We start from the raw sequence: 19,275 nt of genomic DNA, 5'->3' as shown, positions 1-19,275 counted from the left end.
CTGCACTGATAGTGACAGAAGCTCTATTCCAGACAGTGACATACTGGCACAGGCTATGGGAGCTTCCACTTGATAGATACCCCCGGCTAGCCCTGGAGTCCTCGAGACAGTTGACACTTGAGGGAGATACAGAGTGTTGGTATGCACAGGTAGGCACTTGGTTTGGCATGCACGGTATGCAGATGGAGGCACTCCCCCCGTTCCAGTACAGCATAGAGGCCCCGTCATTTGCTCTCAGCCGCACAGAGCGGAACATGGTTATTAGGAAGGACATTGTCAGACTAGATACTCAGAGGGCATGGAGTTCACTTAGTCGTCCACCGGGGATGAAGATGGCCTTCTATAGAGATCACCTCCTATGCCTGATAGAGGATGGGTTCATCATCCGCCCACGCTACATGGACACACACCTATCCTTTGGGGTGAGATGTGCGATCGGCCAGATTTGCATGTCGTCCCATCAGCTGAGAGTGGAGACTGCTAGATATGGGCCTAGGACAGGATATGCCGCACCAGAGGACAGGATCTGCTAGCTCTGTCACACAGAGCCCGAGACAGAGGATCATTACAAATGCTGATGCCCTGTATACTATGAGATTCGGGGGAGCTTCCACTGCCTCTTCCGAGCTGGGTTCGGACCACTTTCCAGGATCATGGACTTCCCGAATCAGAGATGCCTAGGACTTTTTCTTCTAGAGCTCCGTAGACACAGGGAATCCTTAGTGAGATCCAGATCAGCTGTACTTGCTCGAGGACCAGCACAGAGAGCTCTCACCGACTTCTTCCATACCAGCACCCTGAGGGCCGATCCACCCATCATACCTAGACCACAGGCTAGTGCAGGAGCTCGGCCAAGAGGTGTGACACTCGGCAGAGCCACTGAGTTATGCAAAGCTTGACGCCCCAGACCCCATGGCCCTCATCCACGGCCACGCCACCACAAGAGGATCCGGGCCATCATCTCCCATCATTGTAGGACCTTCTCGCGCCAGCTCAGTTTTACCACCTTGAGCACCATGTCACAGCAGCCCATGAGGGATGTATTAGGGTGATATGAGAGCTCTCTGCTCATGTACCTAGATCAGATTTTATAGTTCTAGATTTTTGTTATCTTTCTTTATTACTATTTTGTACCTAGGATGATGTACCTCATGGATATGATGTAACCTTTTGGTCTCATAGGTCATTTTGGCCTTTTGAAGACGTTCATACAACTTTCTTTCTTTCTTTCTTCTTTCTCTCTCTCTCTCTCTCTCTCTCTCTCTCTCTCTCTCTGAGGTGGAGTTCAAGCCTCCATAGCTCCTCTTGCAGGAAACCCTAACCCTACGTGCCTTCATTTGGTATCCCTGGTTAGGCTTCTTCTCCATGTGTGCCACCTACTAGTCGTTTGTGTCATCTGCTTGTCGCCAAGGCTGCCATCGCTCTCTATGCTGCCCAGCAGTCTTCCACACCAGGCAGTTTTCAGCAACAGCTCCCTGTGATTGTGTTGCTTGACATGTTCAAAGCCCCACACATCTTGTTGGCTCTTCTCGACGCCTTACTCAGCCTATTAAGGTTTAATAAACCTTAATAAGCCTTGTCAACAGCTCGTTTTGCTTCGCCCACTGCTAGCAGCATTAACCCGCTTCTTATACCTACGGAGAGAAGACATTATCAACATCATCATCAGCTTCATCAATACCTGCAAAATTCTACAGCAAAATCAAATTGTGGCTTTTCTAAAAATCAGGTGAAATCAGCAAAATTGAATCTGCACTTAGCAAAAATTTGGGGTTTTTCAAAATTTTACCCAAAATTGTCTAATTGAAGGTGCTCACATGCTTAATTTTTGGGGCTTCCTCCAAAAGTAGGCCATTAGCATCTAATTAAAGCCTCTGCAACACTTAAAAGATGGGGATTTCCAAATTTTTGGCTAAAATTGACACATTGAAGCCTTAAAAATTTGGGGCTTTTCCAATTTGAGTCCTTCATCAATTTGAAGCCTCCACCGACACATTGAGGGTTTACAAGGTTCTCAGCCCTGGCCCCTGAGCCTAAAATGACTGGCCAGGCATCCATTGCTTGGCGCCGGCATCACAAGAGGACTCTTTATCGACATTCCAGGTGTGGAAGCTATTAAACTTTCAACATATTTATGTTTTCATGTGTTTGAGTTGGGTTCTTTACCCGGCTCCCCAAAATTGATTTGTAATAAATGTTCGTCAATGTTTGTGTTCTCCGCCCTATATGTTTGTATCACCTTAATGTTATAAAAGGCTCCCTGTTATTTGTTTATCCTAGTTAGGAGCCAGGGAGGTGACTAAAGTGCTGACCTAGCTACCTTGATCGTATTATGTGATTGGAGGGCTATCATATGACACAGGAGGTGTGCATGATGAGTTGACTCCAACACAATATGTGACGGGGTTAGAAGGTAGTATCTTTTTTTTGTGTTCGGGTCTCACCACCTTCGCTCCGAAGGGGGGTTGTTGGGATAAGTCGGAGCTTGTATGTGTGTAAACCATATGTGAACAACCATGTGTGAGCCAGGGAGGTGACTAAAGTGCTGACCTGGCTACCTTGGTCGTATTTTGTGATTGGATGGCTATCATATGACACGGGAGGTGTGCATGATGAGTTGACTCCAACACAATATGTGACGGGGTTAGAAGGTAGTATCTTTTTTTTGTGTTCGGGTCTCACCACCTTCGCTCCGAAGGGGGGTTGTTGGGATAAGTCGGAGCTTGTATGTGTGTAAACCATGTGTGAACAACCCCATAAAAAACTGTTAGTGTGTAGTTGCGTGTGAACCACCTCTTAGGAAGTGGATAAGCATGCATTAAATAAGGTCAAATGGTTTGGTACTAGGAAAGACCTATATATCAAAGGCTTGTACTTCATTCTCAATCAATCAATCAATCAATTGATCGAATTAACTTTGAGTTGTGCAATCTCTCTCTCTAGGACATTGTTTTTCTCTCTCTAAGCTCTCTCTCCTTCTCTTTCTACAGTCGTTCTCTCTCTCTCTCTCTCTTTGTCTCACTTCGAGATGGAGTTCAAGCCTCCATAGCTCCTCTTGTAGGAAACCCTAACCCTACGTGCCTTCATTTCGCTGTGCCTTCTTGATATAGCCAGTAAACAACATTTTTCATTAGTGGTAAAAATCCAAGGTATGTGTACTGTAAGGCACCTTTAGCAGGTACAGCAGGTACATATGTTGATTCAGCTGTACAACAGGTTGGTACAGAAGTCAGTTACAGTCTGGCAGCAAGTACAACAGTACTATACGGACCGTCGGACTGTATGGACAGGTTGGTTTCAGTTCAGAGTTGTATGAACAGAACCAGGGCAGCGAGGCGACCACATGCGTGAAGGAAAAAACCAGTTAGCTAAAAAAAGAAAACACTTGTCCACATCACCACAAGGTCAAGACACTGGCGAGGGTTTCATCCCTGCGCAATGAGGTAAGGGTGGGTGCCAGGTGGGACATTGGATCATCCAAGCTCTGAAAAAATCTGGCTGAATCTCTTCACCAAAAGGCAAAGCTCTAATGTCATTATGTCAGTGTAACATGTGGAAGCTTACAGACAAGGATTATACTTTGATTAAGAGGATTTAGCACCTTCAATCTTGATGACGAATAGAACAATATGAAGAGGATAGAATGCAGAGCGAGAGAGGAAGAGAATACAAAGTATTGGGTCCCAAAGGGCCCCACCACGGAGTGTGTATTTGCTTGTATTGCTGAATGAGTAAACGACTGACTGTATGGCTGTAAACAAGCACTCACACTGACGTGGACACTTGCAAGAGTACCCAGAATTGAGCTGTCTTGGCTGCCTTCCACCTTGTGCTGCATGGAAACACCTTGGCTCTTGCGTTTGTAGGCTTGGAGGCCACCTCTTGCTGCGTTTCTGGAAACGCTGCTGGCTGCCAGGCCCCTCTCCCTTGTGTTGGCTATGCACAAGTCTCACACTTTGCAGAGTTGTCAGGTAGTAGATCCAAGGGCCGGAGCAATCTATAAATAGGGGAGAATTGGGCTGAATATGCTGGCCAACTTGCATATAAGCTGGCTGTGCATAAAGCCCACGACTAGCAAAAAAGACAAATAAAACATCTAAAAAATGCATTTTCACAGGTGGCCTTCTCCACTTGGGCGCCTAGGGCTGGCTGTCCCTTGGGTCCCCAATAGGTCCTGAGCAAGCCACCAGGGCTACCGAAAATGCCACCATCTGGCCTCATGCCAAAGTTGTCCAAATCCTCTTGTTGGTGTTGCTAGTTACCATGCATACGGTGGTCCTGGACATTGACTCCTATGACTAGATTGGTGCCTATACACCTGGCTGCAAGCCTAATAAGTGCCCAATCATTCCAGAGGGTTACAAAGACTTGTGGGACATGCTCTGAAATCATGTGTGGGGCATGCACACCTAACCTTGACCCTGACCCTGACCATGACCATGACCATGTACGGGACTTGTATACTTGAACATGATGCTCTGTAGTGGATCCTTGGTTGACTCATCCCTGGTCAAGGGCTCACAAGAGGCCAAGTAACCACCATAGGCCTTACACTTGTACTGTACATATATGTCCATGATATGTACACGTGGCATCCAAGTGCGGGGGATGCATGTGACAATGAAGCACGTGTTGGGGATTTTGGAGTTAGTTGGTGTGAACACCCTCTTTGGGTGTGAACATCCCTTATTTGGTTTTGGTCAAAAGATAAGGCTTGATGCCTAAAAAAACATGTACTTAGGTGGTTCTATTATAATGAGCATCATTTGAGTTGGCTGAGGCAGGAGACAGAGGATCATGGTATGCACAGGTCACACATTGGTTCTCACAGCATGGCCTAGACATGGATCATCTACCACCATTCCAGTATGACAGGGATGCACCACATATCCGTCTCTCTCATAGTGAGAGGAACAGAGTATTGAGACAGGATCTATGGCAGCTCTATACACGAGAGACATGGATATCGCCTACACAGCCTCTTCCACCGAAGATGCTATACTACAGAGATCACTTCATGAGTATCACTGATGATGGATTTATAGAGAGGCCTAGATACATGGAGGGCTTTTTACCACACGGCTCCCGAGTGGCTATTGGTCAGCTCAGAGTTTCATCACACCGATTGGAGATTGAGACTGGCAGAGCAGCACGGATCCCCCGAGAGGAGAGGGTATGTAGATTGTGCAGAGAGGAGGTGGAGAGTGAGGAGCATTATGTATGCAGATGCAGAGCATATACAGCCATCAGAGAGAGATATCCCATTTTATTCAGAGAGCCACATTCCCTACGCCAGATCTTTGAGACAGCAGACCAGCGCATACTGGGGAGATACATTCTAGACATACAGCGCCACAGAGAGACATTATTACAGGCTCAGACAGCTCCAGAGGGGGGGCGACAGACACAGATTACTACATTTTTTCAGAGATCCATACCCCTCCCAGCCCTTTCTCTCCAGAGAGCAGAGACACTTAGAGCCCGCAGGAGACAGAGGACACCTGGCTTTCGGACACCACGCCTATACCAGAGAGAGATGACAGAGATCAGAGCTCAGTTTCACAGAGAGGGTGCGGAGCGACTGGCTCGCTTCAGAGCACACCCAGGCATGTTCTTCAGGGAGCTGTGGACACCCCCTTCACTGATGTATACCATTTTATACCCCCAGTATGGTACAGGATGGAGCTAGCTAGGTTGCATATCATGATTGTATACTCCATGCATATAGCTTTGCATTCTCCTAGTAATAGAGCTCCATCCCCTGCACACCCAGATTCAGCTTTTTTATTCAGTACTTTTTCATTTTGTTGGGATGACAGAGGATACCCCATACAGGTCCTCCGATTTGTCTCATAGGCCGAGTTCGGTCTTTTGGAAGACGTTAATAAAATCTTTCTTTCTTTCTTTCTTTCTCTCTCTCTCTCTCTCTCTCTCTCTCTCTCTCTCTCTCTGCCCCTCTTACTCTATCTCTTTATCTCTATGCACCAACTCATCATGGCTTGAACCTCCATCTCTCTTTGCACATGCTCCTCTCTTGGCACCATGAATGATAACTTGGTATCAATGCCAAGTTAAGCTACATTAGCTATGTGTCATATGTGTTCTCTACGTTTTTTGCTGCCACCATCATTAGTGCTACATTATTTTTTGAGTTGTGCATTTCTCATGAGAGATGCCACCACATCAACAGTTGTGTTAACCACCTCTAATGCTGTAAGTCGAGCGGGGTGTGCCATGATAGACTCAACCACGTGTCCAAGAGATAAAGATATAAAGAGAGAGGGGAGAGAGAAAAGGGAATGGGGATCTTGCACAATACACCACATTGAGCGGGGAATAGGCCCCGCCTCCTTTCAAGAATTTATTCAGGAACAATCCATGGGCATGCTGGCCAAGATCAATACAATAAATGAGTACAAAACAAACAGATATGCTGATGTGGGATATCCAAGTCGATGTCGATGTCGATGTCGAGGCACAAGATCTCTGATGCCGAGCACACCACGGGGATGACCCACAAGTATGAGCACTGGGCTAGTACCAGATCCAATATCCAAATCCAATGAATCCAAGTCCAATGAATCCAAATCCAAGTTTATATCCAGGTCCAAGTTTATATTGAAGTTCTAGTTCAAGTCCAAATCTAGATGCAAGTCCAAAATCCAAGCTCCATGTCTAAGCTCTATGTTCCATGTCCAAACTCCATGTTTATGTCCAAGTTCTTGTTCCATATCCAAGTCCAACAAGTCCAAGTCTAGATCCTAATCCAAGTCCAAGTCCAAGTCCAAGAATCACTCCCTCATCCCATGAGTAATCTCCACAACTCCTACAGCCTTGTCAATGAAGAAAACCATGGAAAAGCTCTTTCTGGCAAGAAAATTGATATAAAACCTGTTTTAATGGTTTTTAGGTGATAAAAACCTCCAAAAAGCAGTTTTTAGGGTTTTTGGAGCAGTTTTAGGGTTTCTGAAATTTCAGTATGTACAGGTCTGTACATACCCGTACAGTTCCGTATGGCTGTACGGATCCGTACAGTCGTACGGACATGTGATGTCGTGGCGCTACAGCCGATGAAGGTGCTCTGAATCAACGGGCAACGATGAAAAATTCCATAATTTGGTTCATGGTAAGTAGATGATGATGGAGAAGAGGATCTCCATGCTTCAACAAAGATGGCAACGCGATGAAGAGATTCTTCTTAAACTTGATGCTCAAGAGAGGCTCATGCTTCTGTTATACTTGGAGAAGCCTTGCTTTTTGCCAAAAAGCCTACAGTGGGCCTCATCCTCTACCTTCCCTATGTTGCATACTCTACATGATTCATGAAAGAAAACGTGCCCACTCTTTTTGATTGACCTATGTAATGATCCTGTTCCGACTAGCCTTAGGCCCAAGATCCTCCGGTAGTTACCCTTTTTCAGCACTCGTAGGCCCTTTTTATCCGCCCGTGGGGTTTTGAACCCAGAACCTCTTTGTTCGAGACAAACACCTTCACCACTTGGCCTATCACCTCATTGGCCTATACAACCATCCTTTGTACCAGTGGGTGGAAGAAAAATGGTATACCTCATTGTGCCAATGGGAGGAAGAAAAATGGTATGGACATCTGGAAAGTGGCTTCTTTAGTGCTTCCAAGGGTGTTGTTGGTGGTTGTAGAGCATGGTAGCTGTCTCCTTGGCTTTTTATTAGGTTGGAATCCTTCATCTTGACAGATGCTCCAAGCTTAATGAACCCCCCATGGATCCTCTAGACACTCTCAGGTGACCATTTCCAATCCTTCATGCTAACCCAGACTCCAAGCTTATTGTATCCACCATGGATCCTCCCGACAGTCTTTCAAGCGACCATTTCCAACCCCCTTGTCATGTTTACCGTTTCCCTGGCTTCAAGTTCGCTCGCATGTACAGTTTGCAGCTCTATGTGGAAATCTACGTATCCTGGTTCACATTGTGAAGTTTTCGTCCGAGTTGCGGCCAGTTGATATTGTGCTTATTCTTTCTATCTTTAGCGGTGCATTTGCCCTATTAGCTACTTATTTGCTGTACTAATTCTTTCCATTTACTACTTCCCTTAGTGCTAGGCTTCATTATGACCGAGTCTGCCCTGCATCCCTGGAGGTTTGACAGAAACTCAGTACGAAGGTCTTTGTGTGAATATATGCTCTTATGTGTGTGTGTGTGTGGAGTGTGTGTGTGAGAGCATATCTTGATACAGAGTTCTACACCCACTATTGGACACTGATGACGTTAGTGGGGATGTCGTAGTATCTAGTCCATACTATGCATAATGGAGTTGATAGTTATATAGTCTTGTGGGTTGACTACCATGAGTATATAACATGCACGTTCGAATTTGGGTATGTTCTTGGATTCATCTAGGTATATAGTTCAGCCATATTAGCGGACATGCAGATTTCACATTGTGAAGTTTTCAGCCGAAGAGTTGCGGCCAGTTGATATTGTGCTTATTCTTTCTATCTTTAGTGGTGCATTTGCCCTATCAACTACTTATTTGCTGTACTAATTCTTTCTATTTGCTACTTCCCTTAGTGCTAGGCTTCATTATGACTGAGTCTACCCTGCATCTTTGGAGGTTTGACAGAAACTTAGTACGAAGGCCTTTGTGTGAATATATGCTCGTGTGTGTGTGTGTGTGTGTGTGTGTGTGTGTGTGTGGAGTGCGTGTGTGTGTGTGTGTGTGGAGTGCGTTTTACTTCAGAGCCTCATTGCGGCAATCCTTATATGATGCCTGCCATGAGGGTGATATGGATGCTTCTTGCATAGAGCTCTTCTGTTTATGTTTCTGACATTTGGGGTCCTCTCCTTTATGGAGATCTCCCATCTTTGTAAATTTGTGAACATATAAATATACTGCACTAGACATTACCCAAAAAAAAAAAAAAAAGGAGTGCGTGTGTGAGAGCATATCTTGATACAAAGTTCTACACCCACTATTGGGCACTAATGACGTTAGTGGGGATGTCGTAGTATCTAGTCCATACTATGCATAATGGAGTTAATAGCTATATTGTCTTGTGGGTTGACTACCATGAGTATATAACATGCATGTTCCTAAAAGGTGAATTTGGGCATGTTCTTGGATCCATCGAGGTATATAGTTCAGTCGTATTAGCGGATATGCAGATTTCACATTGTGAAGTTTTCTTCTGAGTTGCGGCCAGTGGATATTGTGCGTATTCTTTCTATCTTTAGCGGTGCATTTGCCCTATCAACTCCTTATTTGCTGTACTAATTCTTTCTATTTGCTACTTCCCTTAGTGCTAGGCTTCATTATGATTGAGTCTGCCCTGCATCTCTGGAGGTTTGACAAAAACTCAGTATGAAGGCCTTTGTGTGAATATATGCTATTATGTGTGTGTGCATGTGTGTGTGGAGTGCGTGTGTGAGAGCATATCTTGATACAGAGTTCTACACCCACTATTGGGCACTGATGACGGTAGTGGGGAAGTTGTGGTATCAAGTTCATACTATGCATAATGGAGTTGATAGTTATATAGTCTTGTGGGTTTACTACCATGAGTATATAACATGCATGTTCCTAAAGGTGAATTTGGGCATGTTTCTGGATTCATCTAGGTATATAGTTCAGCCATATTAGCGGACATGCAAATTTCACATTGTGAAGTTTTCGTCCGAGATGCGGCCAATTGATATTGTGCTTCTTCTTTCTATCTTTAGCGGTGCATTTGTCCTGTGAACTACTTATTTGCTGTACTAATTCTTTCTATTTGCTACTTCCCTTAGTGCTAGGCTTCATTATGACCGAGTCTGCCCTGCATCTCTGGAGGTTTGACAAAAACTCAGTACGAAGGCCTTTGTGTGAATATATGCTCTTATGTGTGTGTGTGTGCGTGTGTGAGAGCATATCTTGATACAGAGTTCTACACGCACATAGTTCAGCCGTATTAGCGGACATGCAGATTTCACATTATGAAGTTTTCGTCCGAGTTGTGGCCAATTGATATTGTGCTTATACTTTCTATCTTTAGCGGTGCATTTGCCCTATCAACTACTTATTTTCTATACCAATTCTTTCTATGCTACTTCCCTTAGTGCTAGGCTTCATTATGACTAAGTCTGCCCTGCATCTTTGGAGGTTTGACAGAAACTCAATACGAAGGCCTTTGTGTGAATATATGCTCGTATGTGTGTGTGTGTGGAGTGCGTGTGTGAGAGCATATCTTGATACAACGTTCTACACCCACTATTGGGCACTGATGATGTTAGTGCGGATGTCGTAGTATCTAGTCCATACTATGCATAATGGAGTTGATAGTTATATAGTCTTGTGGGTTGACTACCATGAGTATATAACATGCACGTTTCTAAAAGGTGCATTTGGGCGTGTTCCTGGATTCATCTAGGTATATAGTTCAGCCGTATTAGCGGACATGCAGATTTCACGTTGTGAAGTTTTCGTCCAAGTTGTGGCCAATTGATATTGTGCTTATTCTTTCTATCTTTAGCGGTGCATTTGCACTATCAACTATTTATTTGCTGTACTAATTCTTTTTATTTGGTACTTCCGTTAGTGCTAGGCTTCATTATGATTGAGTCTGCCCTACATCTTTGGAGGTTTGACAGAAACTCAGTACGAAGGCCTTTGTGTGAATATATGCTCTTATGTGTGTGTGTGTGGAGTGCGTGTGTGAGAGCATATCATGATACATAGTTCTACACCCACGATTGGGCATTGATGACGTTAGTGGGGATGTCATAGTATCTAGTCCATACTATGCATAATGGAGTTGACAGTTATATAGTCTTGTGGATTGACTACCATGAGTATATAACATGCACGTTCCTAAAAGGTGAATTTGGGCATGTTCTTGGATTCATCTAGGTATATAGTTCAGCCGTATTAGCGGACATGCAGATTTCACATTGTGAAGTTTTCGTCCGAGTTGCGGCCAGTTGATATTGTGCTTATCCTATCTTTAGTGGTGCATTTGCCCTATCAACTACTTATTTGCTGTACTAATTCTTTCTATTTGCTACTTCCGTTAGTGTAGGCTTCATTATGACTGAGTCTGCCCTGCATCTTTGGAGCGTTGATAGAAACTCAGTACAAAGACCTTTTTGTTAATATATGCTCTTATGTGTGTGTGTGTGTGGAGTGCGTGTGTGAGAGCATATCTTGATACAGAGTTCTATACCCATTATTGGACACTGATGACGTTAGTGGGGATGTCGTAATATCTAGTCCATACTATGCATAATGGAGTTGATAATTATGTAGTCTTGTGGGTTGACTACGATGAGTATATAACATGCACGTTTCTAAAAGGTGAATTTGGGCATGTTCTTGGATTCATCTAGGTATATAGTTCAGTCGTATTAACGGACATGCAAATTTCACATTGTGAAGTTTGCGTCCGAGTTGTGGCCAGTTGATATTGTGCTTATTCTTTCTATCTTTAGCGGTGCATTTGTCCTATCAACTACTTATTCGCTGTACTAATTCTTTCTATTTGCTACTTCCCTTAGTGCTAGGCCTCATTATGACTGAGTCTGCCTTGCATCTCTGGAGGTTTGACAGAAACTTAGTACGAAGGCCTTTGTGTGAATATATGCTCTTATGTGTGTGTGTGTGTGTGTGTGTGTGTGTGTGTGTGTGGAGTGCAGCCTTTTCTTCCCATCCCTCCTTTATCTAACAGGGACAGATTACAGGATTGGCAGTTACACCCGATGGGCTCAAATTCTCGTCCTGTTATTCTTTCTGACCTATCGGTTAGGACGACATACTCTTTCCTCCAGCCATCACCATGGATTCATTCACATGCTAATTCTCTTTGGCATATGACAAAATCACTTGCTTGGTGGCAAAAGAATCTTCGCAATTTATGGAGGAGTAAATTGCCTCTCAAGCAAAAGCTTTTCCTATGGCGTTGTCTTACAGGTTCCTTATCTGTGGGGGTCACTCTTGCTAAACGAAGGATTGCATCTGCTTCTTGTCTTCGATGCATGGCCCCTTCTGAAACGGTGCCTCATTTGTTTTGGACGTGCTCCAGCACTAAGGCCTTTATCCGCAAAATTTCCATGTTACTTCGCCTTCGTTTCCCTAACTCTTTTTTTGGGAAACACTTTTGGCTTTTTGGCAGACTCCCTACAACCACGGTCCATTACTCTTTACTTTTGTACTGGGTCAGATATTGGGCTTTCTGGACCATATGGCAGGATCACAACATGAGATATTTTGGGAAACCGTTTTTGCAATCTTATCAGTATTTTAGAAGCTCCTTACGGCAATCTGTTTATGATGCTTGCCACCAAGGAGATCTTCATCAGTCATGCCTGGAAATAGTTTCTCTTTGCTTCTGATTTCCCGTTGAGGCTCTCCGTTTTGGAGACTCTCATGTAAATTTCATTGATAATATACTGTTCATGGATTTACCAAAAAAAAAAAAAGTGTGTGGAGTGCATGTGAGAGCATATCTTGATACAAAGTTCTATGTCCACTATTGGGCACCAATGACGTTAGTGGGGATGTCATAGTATCTAGTCCATACTATGCGTAATGGAGTTGAACATCTAATCCGATTCACATCACATCACATCACATCCATTTACATTTATTCAGATCCACATCACATCACATCACATCCATTTACATCTATTCAGATTCACAACACATCACATCCATCCACATCTCATCACATCCATTCACATCCATTTAGTACGGTTACTCTACTTTCGATACAGATAGAACTTTTCTAAGTTTCTGCCAATTGCTTGGCTTAATTAAAGGTAACTTTGTCTCGATCCCATTAAATCTAAGTATCAGAGTGTTGTTGAAGGTTTAAAAAGGAAAAATGAACCTTATCAGAAATTTATAGTAAAAACTCCGAAAGAGCATTTACGTATTGTGTTTTCATAGTTCATCAGCCGTATTAGCGGACATGCAGATTTCACATTGTGAAGTTTTAGTCCAAGTTGCGGCTAGTTGATATTGTGCTTATTCTTTTCATCTTTAGCGGTGCATTTTCCCTATCAACTACTTAATTGCTGTACTAATTCTTTCTATTTGCTACTTCCCTTAGTGCTAGGCTTCATTATGACTGAGTTTGCCTTGCATCTCTAGAGATTTGACAGAAACTCAGTACGAAGGCCTTCGTGTGAATATATGCTCTTATGTGTGTGTGGAGTGCGTGTGTGAGAGCATATCATGATACATAGTTCTACACCCACTATTGGGCACTGATGACGTTAGTGGGGATGTCGTAGTATCTAGTCCATACTATGCATAATGGAGTTGACAGTTATATATAGTCTTGTGGATTGACTACCATGAGTATATAACATGCACGTTCCTAAAAGGTGAATTTGGGCATGTTCTTGGATTCATCTAGGTATATAGTTCAGCGGTATTAGCGGACATGCAGATTTCACATTGTGAAGTTTTCGTCCGAGATGCGGCTAGTTGATATTGTGCTTATTCTATCTTTAGCGGTGCATTTGGCGTATCAACTACTTATTTGTTGTAATAATTCTTTCTATTTGCTACTTCCGTTAGTGTAGGCTTCATTATGACTGAGTCTGCCGTGCATCTCTGGAGGTTTGATAGAAACTCAGTACAAAGACCTTTGTGTGAATATATGGTCTTATATGTGTGTGTGTGTGTGTGTGTGGAGTGCGTGTGTGAGAGCATATCTTGATATAGAGTTCTATACCCACTATTGGACATTGATGACGTTAGTGGGGATGTCGTAATATCTAGTCCATACTATGCATAATGGAGTTGATAATTATATAGTCTTGTGAGTTGACTACCATGAGTATATAACATGCACGTTTCTAAAAGGTGAATTTGGGCATGTTCCTGGATTCATCTAGGTATATAGTTCAGTCGTATTAACGGACATGCAGATTTCACATTGTGAAGTTTTAGTCCAAGTTGTGGCTAGTTGATATTGTGCTTATTCTTTCTATCTTTAGTGGTGCATTTTCCCTATTAACTACTTATTTGCTGTACTAATTCTTTCTATTTGCTACTTCCCTTTGTGCTAGGCCTCATTATGACTGAGTCTGCCCTGCATCTCTGGAGGTTTGACAGAAACTTAGTACGAAGGCCTTTGTGTGAATATATGCTCTTATGTGTGTGTGTGTGTGTGTGTGTGGAGTGCATGTGTGAGAGCATATCATGATACATAGTTCTACACCCACTATTGGGCATTGATGACGTTAGTGGGGATGTCGTAGTATCTAGTCCATACTATGCATAATGGAGTTGACAGTTATATAGTCTTGTGGATTGACTACCATGAGTATATAACATGCACGTTCCTAGAAGGTGAATTTGGGCATGTTCTTGGATTCATCTAGGTATGTAGTTTAGCCATATTAGTGGACATGCAGATTTCACATTGTGAAGTTTTCGTCCGAGTTGCGGCCAGTTGATATTTTGCTTATTCTATCTTTAGCGGTGCATTTGCCCTATCAACTACTTATTTGTTGTACTAATTCTTTCTATTTGCTACTTCCGTTAGTGTAGGCTTCATTATGACTGAGTCTGCCGTGCATCTCTGGAGGTTTGATAGAAACTCAGTACAAAGACATTTGTGTGAATATATGCTCTTATGTGTGTGTGTGTGTGTGTGTGTGTGTGTGTGTGTGGAGTGCGTGTGTGAGAGCATATCTTGATACAGAGTTCTATACCCACTATTGGACACTGAAGACGTTAGTGGGGATGTCGTAATATCTAGTCTATACTATGCATAATGGAGTTGATAATTATATAGTCTTGTGGGTTGACTACCATGAGTATATAACATGCACGTTTCTAAAAGGTGAATTTGGGCATGTTCCTGGATTCATCTAGGTATATAGTTTAGTCGTATTAACAGACATGCAAATTTCACATTGTGAAGTTTTCGTCCGAGTTGTGGCCAGTTGATATTGTGCTTATTCTATCTTTAGCGGTGCATTTGCCCTATGAACTACTTATTTGCTGTACTAATTCTTTCTATTTGCTACTTTCCTTAGTGCTAGGCCTCATTATGACTGAGTCTGCCCTGCATCTCTGGAGGTTTGACAGAAACTTAGTACGAAGGCCTTTGTGTGAATATATGCTCTTATGTGTGTGTGTGTGTGTGTGTGTGTGGAGTGCGTGTGAGAGCATATCTTGATACAGAGTTCTATGTCCAGTATTGGGCACTGATGACGTTGTCAGGTGTTTTTCTGAGAGGTTTTTTGGGCTTGTGTACATATGGATGCATGGCATGTGTGAAGAGTTTGGTTTTGAATGCGTTGGCAGATGTACAGGGTGGACGGTTTGGCTGTGGGCTTGTGCAGGCCTGTCCGGAACGTGGTCCGCTGGAGGTGATATCAGCCGTTCGATGGCTCTGAATGTGTGCGCGTCCAAGAGATAATTGGGCACTGGTAAGCTGCATTTGAAAGAGGGTGTGGAAGCATGGGCCAATGTAGCCTTGAGCATGGTGTGAAATGAAGAGTGATTGTAGCCATCCTTGAGGCTTTAGGAAAAATAAGAATAATAAAATACACTATAACGTGGCCAATAAAAGAATGACCACATGGAGGTGTGAGTGGCTGCCAGCGCAGACCTCTGGAAAGTTGGCGAAGATGTGAGAAGCGTGGGCTGTGGGTGCGCCGAGTAGAAGAGGAGAAGGACGCCTTTTGGGTTGGGGACGGCCTCAGAAACGCAGGTGAGGCTGGCGTAGAGCAGCTCTGGCGCAGCCGCCGCAGGCACACACTGAGAGGAGGTCGCCCTGGGGGTTAGCGGCGTGGCTGAAGGCGTGTGGCTGGAAGGTGCCGGCTTGTAGAGAGGGGAGCCCTCTGAAGCGAGCGCAGCTGACTAGCGCAAGAGGGAGCCGGATGCCAGAGGGTGGTCGAGGTGCTGCTGGCGGCTCTCGAGGTGGTGGTCGTTTGCAGCGCGGAGAGTAGAGGCGAGAACTGGTGGTCGTGTGGTTGACCAACGTGTGAGAGAAGAGAGCCGCTTTGGTGCAGTTGTTGCAGAGGGTTGTGGACAAGTGGACAGAGGTGACAGGCTGGCGAAAGGTGGTGATGACGTGTAGAGGCCGCCTTTGGAGCTACAGTGAGCCGACAGAGACAGGTGGGGGAGCCGCCTAGAGGGGTGCTGATGAAGGGTTTTGGATGTGTAGCGGTGGCTGGTGACCAACGTGTGAGAGGGGGCCGCCTGGAAGAGAAGAACAGAGGTGCTGTAGAGGCTGGTGGGGCTGATAGCACGTCAAAGAGAAGGGGTTCAAAGGGCAGGTGGTGCTTGGGTTTGTTGTGAGGCTGGCAGAGGATCAGCAGAGAGAGAGAGAGAGAGAGAGAGAGAGAGAGAGAGAGAGATGTTTGGGTAGCTGCTGCTGGCGACACACACAGGAGTGATGGGCTGTAGAGAGAGTTGAGGGTTAGCTGGTGGGGCGCCCTCTGAAGAGTGAGAGTGGCTGGGTTCTTTCTGGTGTGGTTGGCACAGCACGCAAGCGAGAGGTTCGCGGTGATTGAGGATGTGGTGTATCCTCGGCAGTGACAAGTCAGAGTGTTGATGTGTTTGTGGTTGTAGAGGTTTGGTCGTCAGACGCAAGGTTGAATTCCTGAGGTGGTGTGGCCGTGGTGGAATTCCCTTGGCAGTAAATCCAGGCCTGAGTGTTGTGTATGTGAGATGGTTGTGTGAGTAAGGCTTCTGTGTCGAGAGAAGCTTGTATGATGTTTTGACTGGGAATATATTGCTGGGTGTTTACCTTGTCTATGGTGCCCCTGTTTTGTGCTGTCTTTCTGGCGTGGGTGGTGTGATGAACTGAGAGAAGTGTTCCAGCCGGTGGCTGGTGGTGCCCTCGTTCGTGGTGTTTTATCAAAGTTTGGGAGGTGAAGGGCTATAGAGGCATGGTTCTTTTTTCATTTTTTCACCTCACAACGTTAGTGGGGATGTCATAGTATCTAGTCCATACTATGCGTAATGGAGTTGAATATCTATTCCGATCCACATCACATCACATCACATCCATTTACATTTATTCAGATCCACATCACATCACATCACATCCATTTACATCTATTCAGATTCACAACACATCACATCACATCCATTTACATCTATTCAGATTCACAACACATCACATCCATCCACATCTCATCACATCCATTCACATCCATTTAGTACGGTTACTCTACTTTCGATACAGATAGAACTTTTCTAAGTTTCTGCCAATTGCCTTGCTTAATTAAAGGTAACTTTGTCTTGATCCCATTAAATCTAAGTATCAGAGTGTTGTTGAAGGTTTAAAAAGGAAAAATGAACCTTATCAGAAATTTATAGTAAAAACTCAGAAAGAACATTTACGTATTGTGTTTTCATAGTTCAGCCGTATTAGCAGACATGCAAATTTCACATTGTGAAGTTTTAGTCCGAGTTGCGGCTAGTTGATATTGTGCTTATTCTTTTCATCTTTAGCGGTGCATTTTCCCTATCAACTACTTATTTGCTGTACGAATTCTTTCTATTTGCTACTTCCCGTAGTGCTAGGCTTCATTATGACTGAGTCTGCCTTGCATCTCTAGAGGTTTGATAGAAACTCAGTACGAAGGCCTTTGTGTGAATATACGCTCTTATGTGTGTGTGTGTGTGTGTGGAGTGCGTGTGTGAGAGCATATCTTGATACAAAGTTCTACACCCACTATTGGTCACTGATGACGTTAGTGGGGATGTCGTAGTATCTAGTCCATGCTGGAGTTGATAGTTATATAGTCTTGTGGGTTGACTACCATGAGTATATAACATGCACGTTCCTAAAAGGTGAATTTGGGCATGTTCTTGGATTCATCTAGGTATATATATCCTGGTTCACAAGGAGGGCCCAAGCTATCTATATCATCAATTAGGCGGTTTTCTACCCAAGCTCCAAGCTTACTGTATCCACCATGGATCCTCCCGACAGTCTTTCAAGTGACCATTTCCAGCCCCTCGTCATGTATACTGTTTCCCTGGCTTCAAGTTCGCTGGCATGTAGAGTTTGCAGCTCTATGTGGAAATCTACATATCCTGGTTTGCAAGCAGGGCCCAGGCTATCCATATCATCAATTAGGCGGTTTTCTAGCATTGAACACGATGTAATTACAGCATTGAACATGATGTAATTACATCATATTCCAACATTGGTGGAGGCAATGGTGAGGGTTCGACTAGATTGAACTTCATCGATTTTTTTGGTGTTTTCTTTGCAAGACTTATATTAGGCACAAATTATATGGTGAAGCAATAGTGCACTTAGTATGAAAGAATGGCTTTTCATGGTCAAGCTCTATCACACAGTCTCTCAGTTGCACAAAAATATTAGTAGCTAGTCTTCATGATGAAGGAACAATTCTGTCAGCAGGTTCCTGGATAACATATAAATTTGGTTATTACCTCTAAATGATTTAGTATAAACACTTTATTGCCAAATCAAATAATGGAGAGTGTGGCTCAATCCAGCCTTGGGTTTTCACAGATAGTGTATCAAGTCAGCATGCCTGGTAGAAGCCTCTTATTTTCTTCTTTTTGGTCCTGTCTTGTGCAGGATAATGTGAAGGGTGAGGCGAGTTTTTTTCATTCAAAATTTTCTGCTCAACCTAGTTCAATCGTGGCCGTCGATTTCTGGTATTTTTAATTGATCCTAGGGCTGACATTTTAAGATTTTTGAAAATTGTTCGTGTATAATTAGTATCTGACATTTGTTATGAGTTTCATGTTATGTGTATTTATGAGTTTCACAAAGCCGACGAGAGTTTTAGTTGCTTTTTGGATTTTTTTCTGGAATTTTCTTTATTTAACATTTAAATGGGTGTGTCAGGTATCGTCAGGCATTGCGGAGCCTGCCTTTCGAATAAAGCTGGATATTGAATGAAGAGATCATTGATTTTTTCCTTATTTGAGCAAGTTATATACCTTGCCTTATGCCATGTAGCTACACTTTGGGTAATGGTGTATATCTGTAAGTTTTGGTGAATGAATACAGATCCAAAATTCCCATGGATTTGGCGATGCATTTGGTGTAGGTTGTCCCACTCTAGATTTTGCTTTGACTAAACCTTTTTCACCATTTAGTAGATTTACGCCTTTTAATATTTATAACGGTTTTCTTGGAACGCCTCTTCCAATTCAAGGTTGGTTCAATCCCTTGTTGGTCCTGAGACGGTTGTTCTTCAAACACCTTTTCCTTTCCTTTGGCAATCTAAACTATATCTTTTGTCTCCTTACTATGATGACTTTTAATTCCAGTGGTTTCTAGATCTGCAGAGTCAAAATCCACTTGCT

At 43.7% G+C, this 19,275-nt stretch overlaps 1 protein-coding gene across 9 annotated transcripts in view; it reads left to right on the top strand.

Annotated features, from left to right (window-relative positions):
• Positions 1–19,006, top strand: part of LOC147608379 (pentatricopeptide repeat-containing protein At4g21065-like) — a 36,609-nt gene extending 17,603 nt beyond the window's left edge. For 7 of the 9 annotated variants that reach the window (XM_086789193.1, XM_086789192.1, XM_086789191.1 and 4 more), the window contains 2 exons: positions 18,539–18,618; positions 18,812–19,006. The gene's annotated coding sequence lies outside the window, so the exon portion shown is untranslated. The remainder of the gene's footprint in view (positions 1–18,538; positions 18,619–18,811) is intronic. The other 2 variants (XM_086789190.1, XM_086789197.1) reach the window with 1 other exon arrangement.
• The last annotated feature ends 269 nt before the right edge of the window (positions 19,007–19,275 follow it).

This window comes from Cibotium barometz, chromosome 53 (assembly GCF_041138505.1).
Source record: "Cibotium barometz isolate CiBa-2024 chromosome 53, ASM4113850v1, whole genome shotgun sequence".
In the NCBI taxonomy this organism is placed as follows: domain Eukaryota; kingdom Viridiplantae; phylum Streptophyta; class Polypodiopsida; order Cyatheales; family Cibotiaceae; genus Cibotium; species Cibotium barometz.
The sequence above is the reverse complement of the archived record's forward strand: the minus strand, read 5'-3'. Positions and strand labels throughout refer to the sequence as shown.